Raw genomic sequence first — 25662 nt, forward strand, 5'->3', positions numbered from 1 at the left:
AACCTCCCCTTAGCTTATTAATAAAGACACTTGGCAACCAGCATCCAAGCCGAAGCATCTGCCCGTTCTGTATGCGGGGACCCGACGTCAGAATATATCACTCTTATATGCTAAATGACCTTGGGCTGCCCACATATATACAGCCATATCTAATGCACGCTCTCCGAGGCATCTTGAAGAGGGAAAACAAACTGCAAATCAATTCAGAATTTCGCCACAAGGTTTCCTTTTGGCCATTATAAAGCAATGTCACCTTCAGAGGGAATACAGATGGCTATTGCTGCACTGTCGATATTTTGAAAGCCTTTACTCACCTGCTTGGCTTGCAGGTTACGGAATTGTTTTCCTGATGGGACCAAAGTTATAACCAGACACACAAATACATGGGCTATATTGCCTATTGAGAAGCACGGGACAGTAATGGGTGTCAGTTTGTGGCCATTGATCCCTTTCCGCTATCCAGCATCGACCCTCTGCCACAATATCCTGCGAGAATATCAGGTCTCTTTCTTCCCTCTGCAGAGCCAAGGTTACAGTGACTAGATTCTCATTCCAGGAGGAACCTTAGCCCGTTTATCCGTTTGTTTGTTTTGGTGGAAATCTCTTTTCTCTTCATGAGGGTAAAGGGCGCCTCTTCTCTATAACATTCCCAGACCCCAGCTTTACAGCTCTCTTGGCAGAGTTTCAGCGAGAGATTGGGAGAAAGCTTTGTTTGGATATTTGCGAGTGTAAGAATATAAAGCTCCAGCAATATAGAAGGATTTGCAGCCTGTTTTTCTTGTAGGGCCTTTCTATACGGCACCACACAACCAGCACTTAGGAAACCTGGGTGACTCAAAGTATGCCTTCCAATTCAAAGAATGCCAAGAATGTGCTGCCTCACAATAAATTTGAAAAGTTGTACAGAAACACAATAAATGTGAAAAGTTGTGAAAAGATTTTGTTAGCTCAAGATGTGGGACTTATATACCTATATATACTTACAAATGAATATATAATTAACTAGACAAATAATTGCAGCACAAGAAGGGGAAACTTTAAAATCCTTAATATATATATATATATATATATATATATATATATATATATATATATATATATATATATATATATATATATATATATATATATATAGTACTGTGCAGAAGTCTTAGGCCGCTAGTATTTTCACCAACAAAAAAAAAGGTTTTAAGTCAGTTATTTCTATATATTTCTACAGTTTTGCTGTAGTGTGTCAGTAGGAAACATCAGTTTACATTTCCAAACATTATTTTTGCCATTAAATGTAATAATGCAGTGAGATTTTTGTTTGCACAAGGAGTCTTACATTAGACAGTGCTCCACACATAGATCTGATCTGATCATCATCCAGTCTATCTAGAATAATATGAAGAAACAGAACAAACTGAGACAGAAAATGCTTCAAACCTGCAAAGCTACAGTACCGTGCAAAGTTTTAAGCACTTGTGTAAAAATGCTGTAAAGTGAGGATGCCGTCAAAAATAATGCCATAAATAGATTTTATTATTTAACTTCTATTAACTTAACTAAATTAAATCAACATTTGGTGTGACCACACTATGCATTAAAAAAGCTTTTGTCCTAGGTGCACTTATATATATATAATTGGTTATTTCAAATGTCATCATAATTTAAATTAAAATGTCAGGATTAATCATAAACTGTGATATGTATAAGACATCAAGTTACAAAGCAAAGCATTAGAGAAGGAAAGGGAAGGCAAGGCAAGGCAAGGCAAGGCAAGGAAAGGAAAGGAAAGGAAAGGAAAGGAAAGGAAAGAAAAGGAAAGGAAAGGAAAGGAAAGGAAAGGAAAGGAAAGGAAAGGAAAGGAAAGGAAAGGAAAGGAAAGGAAAGGAAAGGAAAGGAAAATGCATCCAATTAAGTGGAATATTTTTTTTAATAAATAAATAAACAAACAAACTAACTAACTAACAAACAAGCACACACGTATACATACATATAGGTTCTACAGTCCTAAAAACAAAGTAAATGTAAACACGTTTTTTTCTCTCTCTCTATAGAACTGCCAATTATAGGCAAAAATTCAACATATAAAATATAGAGTCTGACTTTTTCATTATGCCACTCTCTCATAAGTCACCTTAAGTTCATAAGATCCACATGTTTAGCAGTTCGTCATGCTGTTATTCTGCATACAGTCTGCATTGTGGACTTCCTTCCCACTCCAGCTTTTGCAAATAAACACAGAGGCAATGGCGGATGTTATGAAGCTAATTTAAAATCTGCCTTGAACAGCAGCTCTTCAATTACAGTGTCTGTGTGATTGACAGGGTGATCGTCCTCCCCGTTCTGAGGGAGGAGACCCCTCTGGGAACAAGGACTTATATGAAGACGAGACAAGGCTGGCTCTTCATCAGACAAGACTAGACAGAGAGGAGTGTGTCTCATTTAAATGAGCATGTTGTGAATAGTTGAGGAGAACACAACTGAGACCAGCTCAGCTATGTCCTTCACAGGGAATCAATTAGATTCATTATTTTCTTATATAAACATGAACTCAATTGATATACGCTGATATACACTATTCAGAAGTTTGGGGTCAATATTTTTTTTAAAGAAATGAATATTTTCATATGCAAGGACACATTATACCATTACAAAAGATTTATATTTCATACTGTTATTTCTGAAATTTAGTTTAATCAAAGAATCCTGAAAAATCAGTTTTCACACAAATATTACATTGTCAGCATTGATAATAATAAGAAATGTTTCTTGAGCAGCAAATCAGCATATCAGAATGATTTCGGAAGAATCATGTGACACTGAAGACTGGAGTAATATATCATAATCACAGAAATAAATTACATTTAACAGTATATTATAATATAAACCAGTATTTTTCAATTGTAAAATCATTTTCACAATATTCCTGTTTTTACTGTATTTTACATTAAATAAATGGAGCACTGTTAGCATAAGAGACTTTTAATGACATAAAACTCTTCCTGAGCCCAAACTTTAAACTATGGTAAACATTAGATTCTAATTAAAGACGACTCCAAAAGCATGCAATTTACAGTATAAACAGTGATGTGGATGTAATGATTAAAAATGATTCAAACTGACCAGCAGTGATTTGGATAAAATTCTACTAATCACTCGTCTGTTTCAGCTGAGCAAATCAGACCAACAACATAAATCACCAACAACAGCAAAGTTAATGTTGTTTAGTGTCTGAAAGGAAGACAAGCCAAAAAGATGGATATACCAACTTAAGACAGCTTGTGATTTAACCACAAAGAGAGGAAGACAGATGATTCTTTGCTGAAAAAAAAAATACTGCTTAAAAATTTCCTACAAAAACAAAGTAAGAAAACTCAAAAATTTCCTGAAGCTGGAGATTTTATTGAAGCAAAATTTGTAGTTAATAGTAAGAATCGGTCCCCAAACTAAAGTATGACTAAAAGCACACCACTCAGATGAGTCTTTCTTCTCCTGTCAAAACTATAATGGTAAAAGTAGAGCTATACATCTTACCAGAAAGATTTATGAAAGAACAAACATTAATAGTTTCACCTGTTCTTCAGTTATAGACTTAGAAGGAACACTATGACTCAGTTCCCCAGAGTGAAGCAGCAATATGTTTTAAATGAGGTGTTTGTGTTAAAGGGGCCCATGCCGTGTTATTTTAATGGTCTGGAAACCACACTCCAATATAGAGAAGGATTATTATAGTCCTAAATCAGTAGCCAGGAGCTGAAGTGCATGGAAATTCCATTAATCATGTTCTGGAGGTTCCTGTGATCCCACACTCACATACATTTACATACAGATATATACACTCACACAGGAGAAGGAGATATTATTCTATGAGGTCTGTGCTCTAATGGATTTTCTACACACAAAGAATCTAAACTTTATTAATGCAGGAACGACGGTTTTATTAGTACTTTTAATATAGCTGCTTTTACTTACCAAAAAAGACCACCACAAAAGAACAAAATTGTATTTTTAAATAACCATAGGCTGCTAAAAAAATCACTGTCTGAAGTGTGCAAGATTACATTAATAATAATTAATGTACAAAGTATCGATAACAAACAGATATTTTTGAAAGCCATGGGTCAGAAGAACATGTGACCAATGACACTTAATTTTCTTAAAATAATGATTAAGGTTAATTCTGCAAATATAACATGATGCTGAAAGCCTGTGCTCTGTTCTCATTCCTACAGCTGAATGATCGAGTCATTAATGTTAGGATTAATAAACTCTCAGGTCAGCGGCTCATTGTAATTGCTCACTTCACTTCAGAAGCACATTTATGAGGAGGGATTATACAGTTGTTATGAGCTCTACCATGTGTGTGAGTGTGAGTGTGTGTGTGAACATGCTATACTCTCAGAAGCTTCACCTGAGCTGAATGCAATAACATGACAGTCTCATCTGTTGACCAGCGAATACTGTAACCATAGTAAAGAGCAGGGATTACAACAGCAGACATATAAAACACAGAACATTCAAATAAACTAACAATCATGAGAATTTAATTAAAAAGCAACGTAAAGTACTATACAAATGGACTACTCTTCATCAGTAATTCTGTAATTTGTCAATATTTGTGCAACTTGGAATCACACAAAATGATTTGATTAAGTGATATTGTGGTGCAAAAAGATTAAAGTCAATGGATGTTTCTTATGAGAGTGAGGCAACAGTAAAATGACTGGATTATGTTTTACATACTTCATTTGTTATCATAAATGCAACAGTTTCGGTTTATAAATCAGCCTACTGAAGTATTTACTAAGCTGTGATGTATCATTACTATCATTTTCATGAGATTATAAATGCTTCAAATGATTGTAAACATACTAAACTTAAGTAACTAAAGAATACAGCCAGACTCACATGAAAATGATTTTCAATGGCACTGAGAATAAATTTTAAAAACTGATTAAATGTGATTTTTGTTGTTGTTGTATTTTACTAACCTGGTTATTATAAAAACAATAATACGATAAAAGACACTAATGTTCAGTAAACAGATACATTTTAAAAATTGTCAAATAAAAACAATCCACCAAGACATATAGCTCATTGAATGAATGAATGAATGAATGAATGAATGAATGAATGAATGAATGAATGAATGAATGCTTTATTTCGAACATAAACATAAAACAAGTAACAAAAGAAAGTAAACTGAAAATAAAAAGACAAACAAACCAAACAATTAATGATAATAATATGAAACCAACATGTCCGAAAAGGAGTAGGATGAAGCATAAGCTTATTAAAACCTAGCCCTTCTCCACTATTCAATAAACAATCAGTTTTCCCTAATAAACATATTTACATAATACCTATCTACAAAAAATATTACCTGATATAATGTTAATATACCAACTTATCGAAGTACTAAAATCAGTTTTGTACCTTTGTAATACACTGTAACCACCAAACGCAGGTGGTGATGATAAAGTCACATGATCAACCAAAACCCATCACAAGCAGGTTTTAAATAATAACATACAGTATATACTGTAGAAGGTGCACAATGTCATTCACACAAACACTAAATTCCATGGTGCTCAGAATCGCAGATGAATCTTCTGCGATAATGAACGTGATATTGCGTAGCTTGTCAGTGAACTACACTCTGTGTATTAATTGCCGGTCCATCTGAAAGCAGGTGATGGAGATTTATTACTAATTTCAAAACCTGCTTTACTGTTTACCGTTAAATCCACTGTCACTTTTTAAAATGCAGGATAATTGCCTGTACATTTATTTATGCATTATTTAAGAAAATATTCAGCCTATAAATGGTTGAAATATGTGATTCTTATTTAGAAAACATTAATCAAAATTATCAAAATAAATAAATAAAAACTGAGACAAAAGGTGGCTCTCGTCTCTAATGGCTGATATTTTCAAAACAATGCAAAAACTTGCATTTTCACAATTTGTGGCTGATTATTGTATAGACCTGGAAATGCAATTATGGCCTTTAATTTAACATCTCAAGGAATTGTTTATCAATTAGATCCATTTTGCCTCTTTAATAAAAGCATTAATTGCATCTGGCAGCACACAGAGCATTATGCCAGTCTAAAGTGGCATTCACTATGAATGTACCATGACACATCCTCTGATAAAAGACAGTTAGTTCTGTCTAATGGTGCATTATAGCCCAGACTATTAACTTATTACTATTTTCCATTTACAAAATGATTCTACAAATTCTGTTCTGATTTAACATTTAGTATCATATATGACATATTAAATGTCACACGTATTCTATTTCTATTGTACAAAAGAATCAAATGAAGTCTGAGTGTTATTTATGCTAAATGTCACAGTGCACTCAGAACAAGTTCAAACACTAACAATAACACTGTGAATTGCACTCAGACACTCAGACATCACATTCAAACCCTTCTGCAAACAAAACTAGACACATAAATGAACAGCAGTCATGTATTTCATTTTGCAAATAGTTTTTTCTGCTCCTCTTGCAAACCTCATTATCAGAACATTTGTATTTGTATGCTAATTACCGTCTCCCCTGGCACTCTGTATATTTAAATTTGATTAGAGTGATATTCATTAAGACAAGTTAGAAAGCTGTCAGGGTGGCATCTCTCCCTCCACTGCACCTCCATTACTTTTCTTCTCATTCTACTCCTTCCGTCCTCTCATTTTCCTCTTTGATTAATGTTATACTGTCCAGAAATGAACCAGGGCTCCGAGAAAAATGATGCAGATATTGTCAAAATGCATTTAAATACATTTAAAATGAATTGACCTGATATTTTATTTGCCATCATTTGATATATTTTAAACACATACAGTACACACACACACACACATACACACACAAACTCACGAAACACAAAACTCTGCATTTGGTAAATTCAATCAGGTGCGTGATTTCAAATTATTGGACGATATTTATCGCGCACCCCTAGAACAGTCAATAGCAAATACTTAAACTAATAACAAAACATACTTCTAGTAGCTGATTCAGAAGCGCCAGATTGTCGTAGCAAAGTCAGAATTATCTCCTCTCTATAAGTTCATGAAACGATCGTCCATATAATGCGTCACTGTTCTGTTGTAAGTAATCTTATAGATTCCTAAATGCATCTACTTTCGGGAAGGTCAAATGAAGTGCTTTTGCTTTCTCCTAGATACACACAGCATCTCCCTGACATGGCTGCTTCAACACTAACAGAGTTACTGAAACCATGCCTTCTTTCTTTGAGTGAACATTTGGGTGACATTACGCAAATATTTCCACATAGTGACACGGACATGTGGGAGCGTGTTTGAATGAGACATTTTAGGGGAGTGGATTAACTTTGATAAAGAATATTTCTTTGGTTTTGAGACTTTAGTCTATGCAACCAAGAGCTTGTAACACTCAAAGAGAAAGGAAATTTCATCATATGAACCCTTATGGAATCATCTGAATCAATCAGTTTGAATTGAATCATTTATATTCATCTTGGTATTGCCTTCTCTGCAAAAATGCTGCCTTAGAATCTGGCCGATAGCTGTTCTATCAAGGCAGCATTAACATATCTCCTACCTTTTTTATAAAGGCCGCCACAACTATGATGCTTTAAAATGCAGCCTGTATAGATAGCTTTGGGAACAAAGCCACAGAGAAAGTGGGAGGGATATTTTAATTTATAATTATATCTGATTGCATGTTCACTGCTCCAGTACTCTTAAGTTAAGCTGGTCTGTTTCACACGTCTACTCGATGTCATCACAGTTATCTTTAGTACAGTTATTAAGTTGAGATGCTGTCAAAATCACTGTAGCTATTTTTTCCATATGGTAGCTGTCATAGCCCTTATACATCACGGTTATTCTGATACCTCACCAGGGTGTGCTGCATAAAGACACAAAATCAGACAATCTCTGTCACTTCAGTCAATGTCACTCTGCTGCTAAAACATCGTGCTGATTACGGTTTCTGCAGTTACAGCACTACTGACACACAGGGGTTCGGCGACCCCCTACACATGTTAAGATTCAAATATATTAGAGGTACATTTGCCCATCTAGAGGTATTTTACTGATGGGACACTTTTAACATGCATATTCCTCATGAAGCAACCAGAAGATGAGAAAGCAGTTAGCATTTCCTTTCCATATCATGCTTTTAAAAACAAATTGTCACTCGCAAAACATCTATTACACTGTAAAAATAAGTTTACATTTTTTTATTTAAATTTTTTATGATTCTTTAGGAAGCTTGACATGCTGAATAAGAAAATCATATTAGTTTTTGTGTATCATCATTAACAGCGCTCATGATTTTTTTTTTTTTTTTTTACTTACACAAGCTAATCTGTTATTACTCATGCATAAAAATTACATTGTACATAATGCATAAAACTGAGCTAACAACAGCATATCATATATAGTTCCCAAAAGTGAGTCATGCAAAACTTTAGAAGTGTACAGTTGGATGATTTTTGTCTTTTCCCACCATGCTCTGGAATGTTCCAGTAAGCACTTGTATATGCCAAAAACCTTCTAGAAAGCAAAAGCAAAATATCTTTAAATATAAAATACAATACTAAAACAATACTTCATAATTACGGATAAAAGTTCTAAAGTTTACCTGACATAAATATTTACCACAATATTAATGCGATGTGAAAATAAATAGTAATAATTACATTGTGTTATAATATAACTACATATTTTACACCACTGTTCAAAAGTCTGGGGTCAGTTATATTTCTATTCATTTATTTTTTTAATTAATAGTTTTATTCAGCAAGGATGCATTCAATTGATTGAAGGTAACGGTTATAAAAGACAATAAATCCTATAAATAAAATAACACACCTTCAAAAAAAAAAAGAAAAAAAAAAACCTTAGCGCAAGTTTTTTTTTTTTTTCATTGGTTCAAGTAAAAAATGTAGATGTGAATCATTACCCTAACATTTTTTCATTGGATGATTAAAAAAATAAATAAAAAATAACCGTTCAGGTACCACAACTGCTTTTAACATTGATTATAAGAAGAAATGTTTCTTGAGCAGCATATCAGCATATTAGAATAATTTCTGAAGGATCATGTGTTACACTGGAGACTGTAGCAGAAAATGGGACTTAAAATATTAAAATAGAAAATGCTTAGATTTTAACCCCCAAATTGTAAAACATTTCACAACATTAGTGTATTTTTGATTAAATAAATGCAGCCTTGGTGTACTTGTATTTCAAGAACATAAAAAACTAACTTCTGATCATACTTTTGCTTGCAAAACATATCATTTAGTCAGAAAAATCAACAACTACTTTTAAGTATGGTGTAGTTATTGCACACACCAGCAAGGGGTTAACTAGACCATGTTAACCAGCCAAACTTTGACCCCTTGAGAGCAACCTGGTATTATAAGTCTGGCTCAAAGATACTCTTGAGTTCATAGGTTCTTCCAAACTGCAAATGAATCCGTGACCCCTACAATGACAGGTCTTTACCCAGCAGAGTACTCTACCATTTCAGGCTTGGCTCCTTTTTCCCAACCAAGAAATAAGCACCTGGTTTCAGCAGTTTTCTGTTTGCCCACCGTGTGACTTCTGTCCTGACATTCTGTGGTGGAAGAGCAGGTGTCTCTACAGAATATGTTCCTGGATAATCAGAAGTCTACTCTCACTGCTCTCTCTGGCTGTGTTTAAAACCTGGTCAGCCTTCTTACAATCTGCTTTCTATACAGGAAGCTGTTTTCAAAGGCAGCATCCTAACTGAAATGGAAATCAAAAGTAATTTGAAACACTCTACATATAGTCAGCAATGCATTCAGCTAGCAAAGTACAACAGAGGAACGCTACAATTTGACATGATCATAATAATCTAACAGTATGATCCTTTGATACACATTAAAACACATGGCCTAGCAAATGTATTTTGAAAGTCATTATCATGACTTTTAGAACAAGCTTTTTAATGAAGTAAAAAAGCTGCCTATTTAGGCAGGTCGCTAGGTCTTGGAACAGAGCCACTGAGGTCAAAAGCCACAGACACCACTAATGACAGAGAAATGTGTATAATTATTGCAAATTGTCACTGTCTCTCCTTTCTTCCAGTTCTGTTCATAGAAACTAATTTAAAATGTCTAAAACTTTATTTCTACATTGATAAGTGGTCATACATATTCAAGCTTTTGTACTGAAATTTCACTAGAGTAATAAAAAGCCTATTTTTATTCAAATTAGTAATTCATCTAAAATATGTTGTACTGGATTAATAATGAACAGAGGGGTTCCATGACTGACTAATTGCAAATGAAATATAGACATGCTTTGTTACAGAGAAAAATGCCATTGAACATATATAACGTGGCCCTGATTATTTGAGAGCTAGAATATTATGAATTCAATGCACATTTTAATGAACAACATCCGCGGCACACTCAATAATTTAAACTCATATTTAGATTGCAAAAACATTGTAATACACCTGCAGTGGGTGTCTTTGGGCAAATAAAGAAGTTTACCCCACAGACATCCAATGTCAAAGGATTTCTGGGAACATTTGTATTGTTTAACAAACTGAGTGATTAGTTATATCTGTGGTAATAGACAGAGTGGCACAGATGCAGGTCAGCAATAGAGAAAAAAAAAAAAAAAACAGCAAAAAAAAAAAAAAAAAAGCATATTTTAGGCAACCTAGGCTCATTGAAAATACATGCTTTGGCAACGTTTGTGTAACATCAACATCACATGCCTTACTGCACATTTTGCATCAGTTTAAAGTAAAAAGCCCAGTGAGTGGCGCTAAAACATGCATTCAGTATGTGACCATGGCCACATTTTTAATTATGTTGTTATTCATTCATTCATTCAATCATTTTTTTTTATGTTGCTTCAGGTATATATTGCTGTGGTTCAGAATTCAAATGTGCAGTGAGGGGCGCTAAAAGGTTAATGCCCTATCATGTTGGAAATACATCAAATCCAACCCTAAACCTACCCAATAGTGTTAACGAATGCAAAAGTGAAAAGTGATTCACTGATGCAACTGTATTAATTTAACTCCCTTATACAGAGGTTTGAGATGTTTTGTCGAATCATAGTGTCATGGGATTCATAATGAAGTGCTTCATCTCACAAGTGCAACACCAAGCGAGCTACAGAGAAAACCTGCTGTTAGAAAACCCATACAGTACATACTGTGAAGCTGAATAGGTGATGCTAATGTTCAAAAGTAGAAAACCAAAAGGATGTGACATTTACACACTTAACGGACAACAGTGTCACTAATAACAAGGGTTTGTACATTTTACATATTGTCCCTTTAAATGTATTAAACCAAAATAGTGCAGTAACACACGTATTCATGCTGCAAACCTGCATGTAACCCCTCATATTGAGGGGGATTTGAAGGGTGTATGACATGATGGAATCTACCTCACACACACACACAGGCCACTTTTCTGGCTTCCTGTATTAATCATAAATGGTTTGCTCTTGGTTTACTCCCGCAGGAAGGATTACCCTCCTCCATACAGGTGCACCTGGCTTCATTTCCCGCAGACACATCAAAGACTGTTCAATCAGGGATTATGATCTCCAGAAATACATTATGCACCACATAACCTCATACTCGATTGCTCCATATAAATATGTGATTATCTGTGGCACAATAGGATTACGCCTGTCCTTAAATGGCTTATAATCATCCACGAGGTGGGCTATGTATTTCTCTAACGGACGTGTTTTATCGTTTACTTGCTCTTCGTTTCAAGTGTTTGAGGTCAGGATAATGTAAGTGTTGCTTTGTACTGTCGTCTTGATAGGAGGCACCGTTATTAAAGTCGACTGCAATGGAAATATTGCATTTGAACTTCAATATGTACATCACACATTCATAAATACATGTACACACACACACACAAAGTGATGACGCTTAAATGAAAGAGCTAAAATGGCAAGTACTGTGCATACTGCAGTGCACACTACATATGCAATATTTAAAAATCTGTAATAGTAGTGTGTCAAATAAATGGCAAACAACTTCACTGCATCCACAAGACTATGCACCATGAAAAATTCAATGAAACATTTTTATTTGATGAAAAACATTATCATACAACATCCACAATGTTGCCATTGTGATCTGACCTAGAACCTCAATTATGTCGCTTTTCCCAGCCGTTTACAAATATGATGACTTTTGGTTGTATAAAGTGTCAGCACAGTACACTTACTGAAGACATAGTACAAGTAGTGTATAATATGACGTAAGAATATAATTCTTGCACACTGCATAATCAATACATGGTACATAAATGTTCACTGCCTATTATTAAAAAATATATATGTATATGAACCAGTATGCAGTACACAATACTAAATTTGTCCCTTCAAATGCACTCAAATATTCTGAATGTGCACTTGTAGTGTACTTCAAATCTTATATATATATATATATATATATATATATATATATATATATATATATATCACATTTCCATTAAGAGGTACTGTATATTGGCACTACACTACTACACAACATACAGCACATGCAAAGAACTTAAAATAAATATAATTTTTTTATTATATTTTTTATGTACTAAATTGCAGCTTTATTATTATAAATGTGTCATTACAAATATATTAAAATGCTTGCCATACATATAACTACATTAGAGTATATTTAAGTTTACCATTGGCAATTCACTTTAACCATATTTCAAAGAGAGAATTATTATTATTATTATTATTATTATTATTCATAATTACAAATTTATGTTGACCAACTTATGTTTTCAAATTGAGTTGGTCAAAATGCACTCTTAAGTTCAACTAAATGCATTTAATATACATTTTAATATTTTAGTTGAATTGTAAAATCACATACAATTAGGTGTCTAAAATTTTTACTTTCATTTTGAATTTAAGTATATTCTGTAAGTGCCTTATTTCTGTACAATCTTGCTTGTAAGTATGCTAAAGATTACACAAGGGTTTCAAACAACAGTAAAAAAAATATGTTGTCCCATAACATTCAATTTCAGCAAGTGTCCAATCAATTTTAATCCAATTTTGCACATATATATTTAAAACCTTTTGTCAGTCTTATCAAATGAGGAGCAAGAATTAGATGTAAAAATAGAAGTAATAATAATAAATAAATAAATAAAATGCAGTTGAAAATGCTTCCAGTTCATTCGTCACACAGGGAATGTAAGCTCAAGTCTAATGCACTGCACTGATAAAATGTGTTTTGCTGTATAGTGCCCATTTTTACAATGTAATAGTGTATTTCATGGAGACAGGAAATTCACAGTGTTGAATATGCATCCCATTCTCATAACAAAGGTGCATACACCTCTGTATCTTATTTACCCCTAAAGGTGCATATTAATACATCAGAGGTACATATTAGTACCTAAATTGTATATACTGGCTTTGAAAAGGCACTGCCCGAGAGACGGCTTTTGTGCCATTTTATTTCTGAGAGAGTGTAGGAGTGCGCCATTTCAAAAATCACCATGCTGGGCTTTTTTTTTTTTTTTAATTAATTTTGAAAGTTGTACTTAAAAAGGTGCAGAGAATGTCAAATTGTTCTAAATGATAAAAGGACACAGAAAGAGAGAAAAAAAAGGGGCAAATGTCTGTGTGAAGTGGTGACGCATCAAGGAGACTGGCAGAAAGTACAAGAGAGAGAGTGTGAATGCTTTACCTTCCAATCACAGTTCACTGCTCCACTGTCATTATCCACATGAGCTCTCACATTCAGCAGACTGATTGGTAATTGTTGGGTGTTCAGTTTGTGTCACCCACGAGCATCCGCGCATAATTATAGCCCGTCAAAGCAGAAGCTTGTTTTTAACATTTAAGAGCCAAGCTGTCCAACAGCGCCTGTATACAAATAGCATTTATACAAACACAACAGTGTTTGCCTTCTTTTATTTATCTGTTGTATTTTGCTAAATTATTATTTTTATTAATATTATTTTTGGATCCTTTGTCAGACAAATCTAAGCCTGTTTGATGTTGTAAGCATAATAGAGTAACACAAACCAAAACATACAGTATATATTTTGAAAACTTTAGGGGGGAAAAAGTATTTAGTGCCATTAGTGCATTCACTGCATTTCACATTATTCCTCTAAAAAGATCACTACATATGAGACGCAATGGTTTAGCAGCCAGTAAACACTGTTTTTGAATCATTTGATCATATGATTAATTTGAATTATTTCACTTTAATAACCAAACAACAATTTATTATTATTATTATTATTATTATTTTATTTTTTTTGAATGTTGGGCTCTAATAATGACAATGTTCATTTGGACAAACATTGACCAACAAGTAACAAATAAGAAATGTAGGTGTATATTTAATGTATTTAAAATTTTAATTTTTTAGTAAACATTTTTGTTACATGAAATAAACACAGAAAAATAAATAAATAAATAAATAAATAAATAAATATAATGTTATGTTATGTTGTTATGTTATTTATTTATTTATTTATTTATTTATTTTGTACTTTATTTATATGGAATATATACACACACCCAGCCACACACACACACACACACACAACCATACTGTAAACAACTGTGTTTTTTTTTTTTTGTATTGATTTATTTAATGATTTCACATGACAAGCACTGGATTTCACACCATAATTTTAAACCAAGAGCCCATTTTCATAATCTCGCCTACAAGTTCCCATCCCTGTCTGTGAGCTGCATGCAAACAGAACCACAGGATGTTATACAAAAGATGCCCATCTCAGCCTCCTACCCCACAGTGAAGGCAGATGAAGGTGAGGGAGTGTGTCAGATTTGAGAGTCATCAGAGGATTAGATCTGTTTCCGAGATTTTTCCTAAATGCTTAGCCCACCCGCAACAAAGGGCTGCCCTTGGCTAAAAGGATTTCTCTCTATAAGAGTCATTTTATCATGACTCAGTCAGTATTAAAGCAGGATTAAACCTGTTTGAAGATAAAGTATTTGACAGTTACCAGGAGAGTAAGTCAGCAGAGAGTCTGTGATTGAGTAAAATACTCTCACAGTAATGAAGTGCAGGTCACACAGGTGTGAGGAAGAGAAGATACTACAACATATCAGTGAAGACTTCGATTCAATGTAAACTGAGAATACAGACCCTAAATCTTCACCAGAGGGGTGTGGAGAGGTACAGCTGCATTCTATATAAACGTATACAAACATATAGAGCATCTCCATGTTCCTTTCACACTTAAAGACTGAGTGTCAACCCAAGAGTTGGTACACACAATTGTATGCTATTTTAAGACTAAAGAGATATTCAAAAGGGTCATTCATTCTGTATTAAACCTACCAAATTTCCCAGTGAACATTAAGGATTTGTTTGTATCACTTTAAGTATATTTCAGTATTAATTACTATATTTTTGTTAGTATTTGTTAGTATACTATAGAAAGATTTTTGATGCAAGTTGAAACTTGAATTTAGATGCATCTCAGTGCCAAACATATTTTCTTTTTCTTAAGTTTGCATGCCTGCAAGGATCAAGTGTGCCACACAAGTCTTTAAGAGTGTAGCCAAAGTGTCTTGATCACCCCTGGGTGACTGGATGCAGTAAACCCCGACCTCTCCATGTTATCTAATGGGACGTGAGACAAACTAAATAATCAAATTACACTTAAAATCTTTTTTTTTTTGCTTTTTTTTTGTCATTTTAGGTAGTTCTTAGCATGCTGATGTATGTTCAAGTGTTTATTTATTTTTATTTTGTATTTATTATTTTTTTATTTGCTTTTAATTAGTTATTTGATGCTATAAAAGTGGGGTGTGGTGTCATGATTGTGAGCTTGCGATTTGGTCTGCGGTTTGGGTTGGACTTTGATCCCATGGCTCCACCTTGCGATCAATACTGACTCCAAATGACGTCATTTTCGCAAGATGACAGCGGCCATACTTTGAATGTTTTGGCTACACTTTCCTATAGTGAAAGGAATTGGAGAAGTGTCGTCCATATTTTTTGCAGTCTATGATAAGAAACTAAAATTATATTAGATATCTTTAAGGCATCACAGGCATGCAAAAAGTGTGTGTGTGTGTGTGTGTGTGTTTGTTTTTTAATAGTGAATTTCTCAGTAAGTATTCATCTACTCCAGTGTTGGACACAGATGGTTGCTGCAGTCCTTAAAGTGAACTGAAGGGAGAAATCATGCTCGGATCTGGAGTAAACAATAAAAACAGCCCCACTGTATGTGCATGCAATTATGATGCACATACACTCAAGTCTGTGCACGTTACTGAAAGCTCAGTAAGCAATAAGCCAAGCGTGTGACATCAGTAATGAGAGGGGATAGAGAGAGGGAAAGATTATTTATCTGTTATTGTGCTTAATCAAACTCTTATGCAACTTTAACAAGCAGATAATTAACCCCAAGTAGCTGAAAATAACTCAGAGGTGCATTATTAATGCAAGACATATTACATTCATTAACTCAAGACCAGCACTGCGTGAAAGTTTAGATGCTGTGTACACTGCAGTGGGCGAGTAACTCAGAGCAAGGCCATGATGAAGAGAGACCTCCAAACGAGAGACAGTTTTGAGCTTAAAGAACACAGATAGATTGGAAAGAAATCCTGTTCATAAAAAGCTTATAATTTAACAATTGTACACTATACAGTAGGGTCCAGATAAGATTTTGATTTTTTTTTTATAAGATTTAAGATTCTGATATGATTTAAAATAAAAATGTTTTGAATGAAGTCTCTCTTGCTCACCAAGCCTGCATTTATTTGATCAAAATAAATAAATAAATAAAAAAAAAAAAAAAAAAAAAAGATAGTGGAATATTTTTACAATTTAGAGCAACTACTTTGCATCATTAATTCAGTCACATAATCATTCAGAAATCATTCTAATATGCTGATTTTATTCTCAAAAAATCCTTGCAAAAGTAAAAAAAACTAAACAAAAAAAAAAAAAAACTAATTGCCTTAATTGTATTGACAAAGTGTAATTAGACTAGACTACACAAGACTAGACTAAACTAGCATAGAATGGAACATAATTTTTGTTTCTGTGATGTTCACACATCTAACCTATTAATATATGTTGCATAAAAACACACACACACACACACACAAAAACAAAAACAACAAGCATTTTTATGAATTTACTGTATATATATATAATGCCTTATTCTGCATGCCCAAAAATTTTAGATCCCTCATTAACTATTAAGTAAATAAAGTAAACAAGTAACAAAGGTGAATTCCGAGGTTTTTGAGGTAAAAGTCATACTTATTGGACCTTAACATAAAGTGTTACCATTAATTTTATATAAGGAAGAAAAGCACGTGGTCACTCGACCGCACTAGCCTAGGCAACATTAAATGTACCAAAATATGATTGCATGAAATGACCAACAAGACATACGACTGAAGATATTTGATCTGTATTGTAAATATCATCAGACAAATCCGAGCTAGGCAACCTTATACAAAGACACAAGTGTGACTGACAGAAGGATGGTTATTATGATGTTGAATGAGTGTGTGAAATCATGAGTATGAGTGTATCCATGTGTGTTAGATCTGATATGTAAATGAGCAACAGATCAGCAGACGTTAGTCAAGGGGTTGAGAGCTTGAGAAAACATCAAACCAATGTGATAACTGGTGAAAAAGACGTCACACTCACATCACCATCACAGATTGTAAAAGATTTATGCTCAGGGTTCATGTGATTGACAGACGCGGGGAGCAAACATCTGCTCATCAGTGTACAGCAGTGGATTGTGTAGAACAAGAGTGATGAATATTTACCATCTTACATTTGAAGACACAGAAAGTGCAAATGTGCATAGCGGTAAAAATAACTTAAATTCACTTGTGGCGTTTCAACCATTTTTTCATTTTACACACACACACAAATTAACCAACTATGAAGACATATTGTACATCAAGGGTACAAAAAAATAAACAAAATATTTTACAAATGTGAGTAAAAATGAACAGTGACTATAGTGGAGATGGCAACATTACATTGCTTAAAATGAAATATAACAAAACTTTGACTATGACTGATGTTATGAAAGTTCTCAATGTTGATATTGTTGACTAAAACTAGAACTATTAAAAATAGTTTCAGTAAAATTAAGCAGAAATAAACAAAATACAAATATTAGCTGAAAAAAAAACCTTTTTATAAAAACTGAAATAAAACAAAATTTATACAAAATTCCTAAAAATGATAAACTAAACATATAACTCATGTTTTATATATATATATTTGGTGAATGTTCTATTCACAGTTTTGAAGATATTTGCATACAGTTCACGAATCCCCTGAGAATCAAACCCATGACTTTGGCAATGCTAGCGCAATGCTCTGCAGGTTACAGACATCACACATTTCTAACCTGTGGTGCATAAATAAATATATATTGCAATTTTTTTACTGATGTAGGCGTACATTTACTTTCTTGAAATAAAGTTTATAGCATAGCAAGCAAACAACACCTCTCCTTCAGTAGGAGTAAAAATTGCATGTTTTGTCTGAGCCAAACAATACGATATCTTATGATTTTTTAAGGTTAACTCAAATAATTATGAGACTAGACAAACACTACAGACTACACAAACGTTTACGCAAAAAGTAATAAGCTGTACAGTCAGTCACGTGGGGAGAGATCTCAGTGTGTTTGTGTTTACTCCCTCTCTCGCTTTGTATTCACTGTCTTACATTGTTCTTGCATCATCTGTGTATTTTCATCTTCGAGCATCCCCATTCCTGAGTGTTTATTCCTCCTCTTACATCTGCTTACATTGTCACTGTACATTTTCTGAAAACATTCCACACATACAGTTAGCTTCAAGCCTGTTTTGGTTGGTTAGACCCTCCATTGATCAGCAGAAAGTTTATTTATTTATTTATTTATTTTTTATTTTATTTTTTATGGCTGCTAGACTGTATGTTGCATTACTCCACATGCTAGCTGTGTCTCGTATTATGTACAAATGGAAAACAAAATCAATGGCTTCGAATAAAATTAACCAACAGGATTTACACACAACTAAAACAATCACAATAATAAAAATGGAATTGAATGCAATGTATTTATAAGAAAAACGCAATCTTAAAAGGGGAAAAGCAGGCCTCACCTTTTGCATTTATAACCAGACCATTTGGCCATTTGGTTTTAGTTCACCCTGTGTGTAAGATCCAGCCTGGACACAACCGCCTTGGCTGTTATTAATGTAAGAATTGTCCCCTCGCCTGCAATACCCCAGAAAATGAAATAATTTTTATCATCCACCATCAGGGCAGTCGATGACAACCGAGGGAAGTAATACACTGGACCCGTGTCAATGATTTTATGGTACCCGGTACTTTATTGTTTTAAACGAATTGTTGTGGTTACTGTGTTAGGTCTAATAATGAGAGAAGACTTTGCTATCGCTCTGTTATTACATTTAAACTGAGGAAACTTGTGGCTGAGCAACGAAAACGATTGGCTGTCTTCTGTGACAGCAAAAATATGAGGATAGTTTTAGGATCGGTTTAATAAAGGAGGCTCAGCTTTCTCAAAATGCATTCAAATGAAATGATAACTAAACTGAATTTAAACAATGTATCTACAGACGGACAGACTGACCCGGATCCAGAACCAGACAGATGGACAGACGGACAGACAGACAGTCAGACAGACAGACACAGACAGAAAGACAGACAGACAGACAGATAGATAGACAGAGACAGTCACAGACACAGACACAAACAGATAGACAGACACAGACCGAATGGACAGACAGACACACACACACACACACAGGCACAGACAGATAGACTGACAAACAGACAGATAGACAGACAGATAGATAGACAGAGACAGTCACAGACACAGACACAAACAGATAGACAGACACAGACCGAATGGACAGACAGACACACACACACACAGGCACAGACAGATAGACTGACAAACAGACAGATAGACAGACAGATAGATAGACACAGACACATAGACAAACACAGACAGATAGATAGAAACACACAGACAGACAGAGAGATAGACAGACAGACACATACACAGAGACAGAGAGACAAACACACAGAGACAGACAGACAGGCAGACAGACAGACAAACAGACACATACAGACAGACGAGCAGAAAGACAAAAAGACACAAACAGACAGATATACAGACACAGACAAAAACAGACAGATAGACAGACACACACAGACATAGACAGACAGACAGACATAGACACAGATATAACCCCTTGAATGCAATGTAAGTCACTTTGGATAAAAGCACCTGCCAAATGCACAAATCTAAATATAATGTTTAAATGAAGACATGTTTCATAGATATAGCCTGACAACCGGCTGTCAAATCAGCTCTGAAAATTGCCAAATAAATCGCTGTGGATCATTTTTAATAAATTGTCCTCTCACTGGGCCTTGATTTGACACAGTGTGTCATAAAGACCGAATGGCTTGCAGGGTCATTTAGTGAAGTCTTAAGTCTCACACTTTCCCCTCTGCCAGTCAAGCAAACCTCATGGTCACATCTACCTCCCTGATGGATGCGTGTGATTGGCTAAACCACCATCAGTTCAGAAATATAAGGAGGCATTTGATATGACAGTCTCCCTGGCACACTCTGTGAGGCGATTCACTCACTTAGTCCAGCGTAAAGGGTCATTAATTAATGAGAGATGACACTAATAATTCATCACAGATTGGATTGGAACAGTTAAAGACAATAGCAAGGGATCAGGAGATGGAGATTTTTGTACACAGGCAAAGAAAGAGAGGGTGAGAAATTTAAGAGATGAGATGCAAACAGGCTGAATATCTCATAGTGGATGATGTGATATGCTAATTGATCCTTTACAGAGTATTAATATTCAGCGGCTAATTTATAGATGACCTGGTGAATATTTATAGTGCATTTGTAATGGGAAATGGCTTCTGACCCGATCAGCAATACTGGATTCATGAGATTCATGCCCAGTGGTGCTGTCATTCCCACTGACGGTTAGTGAATCGTACAGCTGTGGATCTGTCAGACAGAATGTGCAAGTAAAAGCACCTCGGGTCGATCTGTGAGAAACACTTCTCTCCTGCTTCTCTTCTGAAAACATCTCTAGATTCTATTGTAATGTTTTTTGAAAGGTTGTTATGGAATTCTGTATAACTTTGATGTATAAGCCACTTTCTTATGCTATTCGTTCTTTGTGATATTGATTTATTGAAGGCAAACATGTTTACCCATATTACGCAATTTGAAATTGAAAATTGACCATTACAAATTATCCACTGCAAATATTTATTTAAAAAACTGTAAATAAAGATTACTGAAAATAGAATACGTTTTAAATGAAAATACTATTTCAGTGTTTAAATTTCAAAATGTCATGTTTAATGTAATGTCAATGCTTGTTGTTCCTTTGTCATTACTTGTGAAATGTACTCAAAAATAATTCTGGATCATCAGAAAAGCTGTAAATAATTACAGTATACCAGGGATTTAATAATTGTATTTTTTAACTGTGTGCATTATAGAAATATATATATTTTAATAATATTGACTTAACATAATAATATATTTACATGCTTTATACTTATATAGTAATATACATAGTGAGGGACGACTTTTGAGACATTGTAAATTAATATTAGTATTAGTATAGTGTATATACACACACACACACACACGCATGCACGCATATAAAAACAATGTAACATTTTTGTATAAACAAAAATTACTAAATTTTATAATTATTAGCGTCAAAAAGAGGAGTGAACATACTTGTCAAAACTTCATTATAAGTCTTTTAAAGAAAACATCCTACATACTGAACATTGTAGGTAAAACTCAGAGAAATGTTTAATAATAAATAAATGTATGACGCAAGCCTTTTAAGGCTTAGTTGTGTACTCACAGTTCCCTAGACATTTCTCGACCTTTCTGGAGTAAAACTGTCAACAGGCGTCAGCTAAACCCTGCAGCCAGCCAGTGTGTTTAAGACTGGTGCATATGTGTACGGCAGTAGTTAAGCACAAACACAAACAAGTACTGTCTATCTGTCTTTTCCTCTCACACACACAAACAAGTGTTGAAAGCCAGGCTGCCTGGGGCTTCCTGATTGGCAAAAGGTCAGTTTTGAGTGCCGAGGTGCGCTTGAATAGGAAAATATAAATTAGGAGTTGGAAGCTGTGAATGCAGTAGAAGGGTTTTAGCAGCGGGACTGCGACTCACTCACCTTTCGCTCCTAAATATGGAGCCCTCTGCCCACCGGTCGTGCCAGACAGCCACAGCACAGCTGTCATACAATACTGCTTCCACTTCCATCTGTTTGATTCCTTTCACCTGGAGAGCCATAGAGAACGACCAGCAGGATGTGGATTTCTGTGGACAGTGGCCAAATAGCTCAGAGGGTTTTTTTCTTTTTTTTTTAATCTTATCCTCTTTTCTTTTCCACAGTACATTACTTTCCAAGTAGACATGTTTAAACTAGCAGACCGGTGTTCAAATATAATTTGAATCTATTGTAAAGGAACAGTTCACCCAAAATGAAAATTGTGTGTTCATTTAGAGTTTATGTTACTACAAATCTGTATTATTTTCTTTCTTCCATGAAACGAGTAGTTATATAATTTATAGAATTATAAATCCTCTTTTCTATATAAGGATGGTGATTTTTCTTCCCAAGCTCCAAAAAGAACTATAGAGCACAGCCCAGGCTCAAACATTATATTATATTATATTATATTATATTATATTATATTATATTATATTATATTAATTATATTATATTATATTATATTATATTATATTATATTATATTATATTATATTATATTATATTATATTATATTATATTATATTATATTATATTATATTATATTATATTAATTCTACTAAGTGGTGCTAAAATTGTAATGTACAGGTATGTTTTTGGAGGTTTGCAAAAATGCAAAAAAGCACCTTAACATAGCCCCAACAACATTATTAACAAATTAAATTTGAAAGCCAATGACGTCTGGCATCAGTGACATCAAGCTTGAAGTCTAAATGAAATTTGAAAGAATTAGTAAATGGGATTACTTTGAAAGCTTTCATGCTTTAGAAGACTTGGAATATAGTGCACAAGTGTTATGAACTGATTTTATGACACATTTATGGTGCTTTTTCGTCACTTTACATAAAAAAATACCAAATATGCCAATATACCATAGCATATTTAATCTCTTTTAGCTCCCATAAACCTGCAACTATAAATTCATTCCTGCAACTGCTATTTGCATGCATTTCCTGTTCTCACTGATTTCAACTGCAGCACAAATCGTCTTTTTAAATTACCTGCACCTTCACGGGAGACTGCAGTGAGTTCTGGACAGAATGACTGTGAAGACTTGCTCAGAGAGCCCGGCTGATGTGCTGGCAGGGAACTTCTTCAGAGGCAATCACAGTCAGCCTGTGAAGAGATGTATATATATAAAAAAAAATTCCCACCCAGACAGGTTGAGCTGACATCAGCATAAAGTGTTAGCATGTTAGCACATGAACACGGTTTAAAAATGTACAAGTAAACAGAGGAACCATTGTCATCTCTGACAAACTACTGAGCTTCACCCCATGCTTTCATGACCACTGACATTTTGTATTTGTAGTTATGTTTAGAATGGAATACAAGCATAATGCTTGCTGCATATTGCCATCAAAAGTAGTAAATGAATAGCATTCAAAAATACATTTGCTGAAAATGTACTCACCCTAAGGCCATCCGAGATTAAGATGAGTTTGTTTCTTCATCACAGATTTGGAAAAATTTGCCATTACATCACATGCTTTTGTGGGAAGTCGTGACCTAGTGGTTAGAGAGTTTGACTCCTAATGCTAGGGTTGTGGGTTCGAATCTCGGGCTGACAATACCACGACTCAGGTGCCCTTGAGCAAGGCATCGAACCCCCAACTGTTTCCCGGGTGCTGCAGATAAATGTCTGCCCACTGCTCCGGGTGTGTTCACACTGTGTGTGTTCACTGCTCTGTGTGTGCACTTTGGATGGGTTAAATGCAGAGCACAAATTCTGAGTGTGGGTCAACATACTTGGCTGAATTTCATGTCACTTTCCAAAGGATCCTCTTTTAGTGAGTGGGTGCCATCAGAATGAGAGTCCAAACAGTAATCCACATGACTCCAGTAAATCAATTAACGTCTTGTGAAGTGAAAAGCTGCATGTTTGTAAGACACAAATCGTTTTTCCAAAAAAAATGTTAAGCAGCACAACTGTTTTCAGAACCAACACCAAATCATCATAATGGAGTGATTTCTGTAATTGCAATTATGTAAAATAGGACCATTTATTGCGTGGAACCCATAAAATGTTTATCTCATTTCTGTCTGAATTATAAATCTACTGCAATCTGCCGGATGTTTAAAAGAAAAGGCAGGAATAACCATCTTTAAATAACTGCATGCATTATCATTCTGCTCTCAAACCTCATTAATGATAAAACAGCACCATAAACACAGCAATTATAACATGATGTGATGAAGATCATGTTTGTGATTGAATCCCTGCTGCGTCTGACTTCTGCTTATGTAGATTTATAGAAGTCTTCGGTCTTTAGTACAATTCCTTAAAGAGGTCATTCAGACACCCCCCTCATGATAAAAGGTTAAACTGTTTGTCCATTTGAAACGGTCCAATCAGAATAGTTTATGAGGGCACCTTGGCCCTTAATAAAATGCTAAGAGGGATTGAGGACGTCTTCTGCCAGTGTGGAAATGAGCCAAAGCTTTCATTAAGAAGCAACCACTGTGATTTGCTCCTTTCAACCTAACACTGTCATTTTATGTCATGTAATGAATTATGATAAAAAAAAAAAATTCTAAGCTAGCACTAACAGTGATTACAGCAAGCATTCCTTCAGAAGCAACAGAAAATGTTCTGTGCTCATGCAAAGTGACTTATAAAATGACGATGACAGACATCAGAGAAAAATGAATCTGAATTCTCCCTACAACAGCTGGAGAAAATTAAGGGAAGGATAATGTACAGACAGACAGTAATTATAGTAATTATGGCAAAATAAAGCTCTACAGGATAATCAGGACTGACGCAATTTAATAGAGGTGGATTTTGCAATGAATGACCAAAATAACTCCGTAACCAACCAGCCCAATATATATATGAATTGCTTTGACAATACATGGTCGTTTGGTCCAATGAAAATAATTGATTAACATCATAACATTAACAACATAAATTCTTACAGCATATTGCCCTTATGCTTACCTGAATGAAACTACGCCACAGAGGTGAATACTGCTAGAAAATGTGTTAGACGTAACATCTATGTTACATTAACTGCATGAGTGATTCATTAATTTGTCTGCACCTCTTGGGTTCATCAAACAGTGAGCATAAGGCAAGGAAGAGAGAGAGAGAGAGAGAGAGAGAGAGAGGAAAAGAAAGTACTCAGCGAAGTGGAAAAACTAGAGATATAACAGAGTTCAGAGCATGTTTAGCACAGTAACACCTCTAAAGGGCAGACACTGGTCTCCGGTCACGACACACTTGACTCTCGTACTAACAAACACACTTCCTCTCTCACACACACACACACACACACAAACACACACACACACACACACACACACACAC

The 25662-nt window shown here is 34.6% G+C and overlaps 1 long non-coding RNA gene across 4 annotated transcripts in view; it reads right to left on the reverse strand.

Moving 5' to 3' along the window:
• The window catches only part of LOC132156762 (uncharacterized), a 172766-nt gene that overhangs the window by 118015 nt on the left and 29089 nt on the right, over nucleotides 1–25662 (reverse strand). For 2 of the 4 annotated variants that reach the window (XR_009437497.1, XR_009437496.1), the window contains exons 2-3: nucleotides 23360–23468; nucleotides 22255–22400 (exon numbers count right to left, since the gene is read on the reverse strand). This is a non-coding gene — a long non-coding RNA (uncharacterized LOC132156762). Of the gene's footprint in view, nucleotides 1–18298; nucleotides 18825–21803; nucleotides 22172–22254; nucleotides 22401–23359; nucleotides 23469–25662 lie in introns of those variants that run through there. The other 2 variants (XR_009437499.1, XR_009437498.1) reach the window with 2 other exon arrangements.

Source organism: Carassius carassius, chromosome 14 (assembly GCF_963082965.1).
Source record: "Carassius carassius chromosome 14, fCarCar2.1, whole genome shotgun sequence".
In the NCBI taxonomy this organism is placed as follows: domain Eukaryota; kingdom Metazoa; phylum Chordata; class Actinopteri; order Cypriniformes; family Cyprinidae; genus Carassius; species Carassius carassius.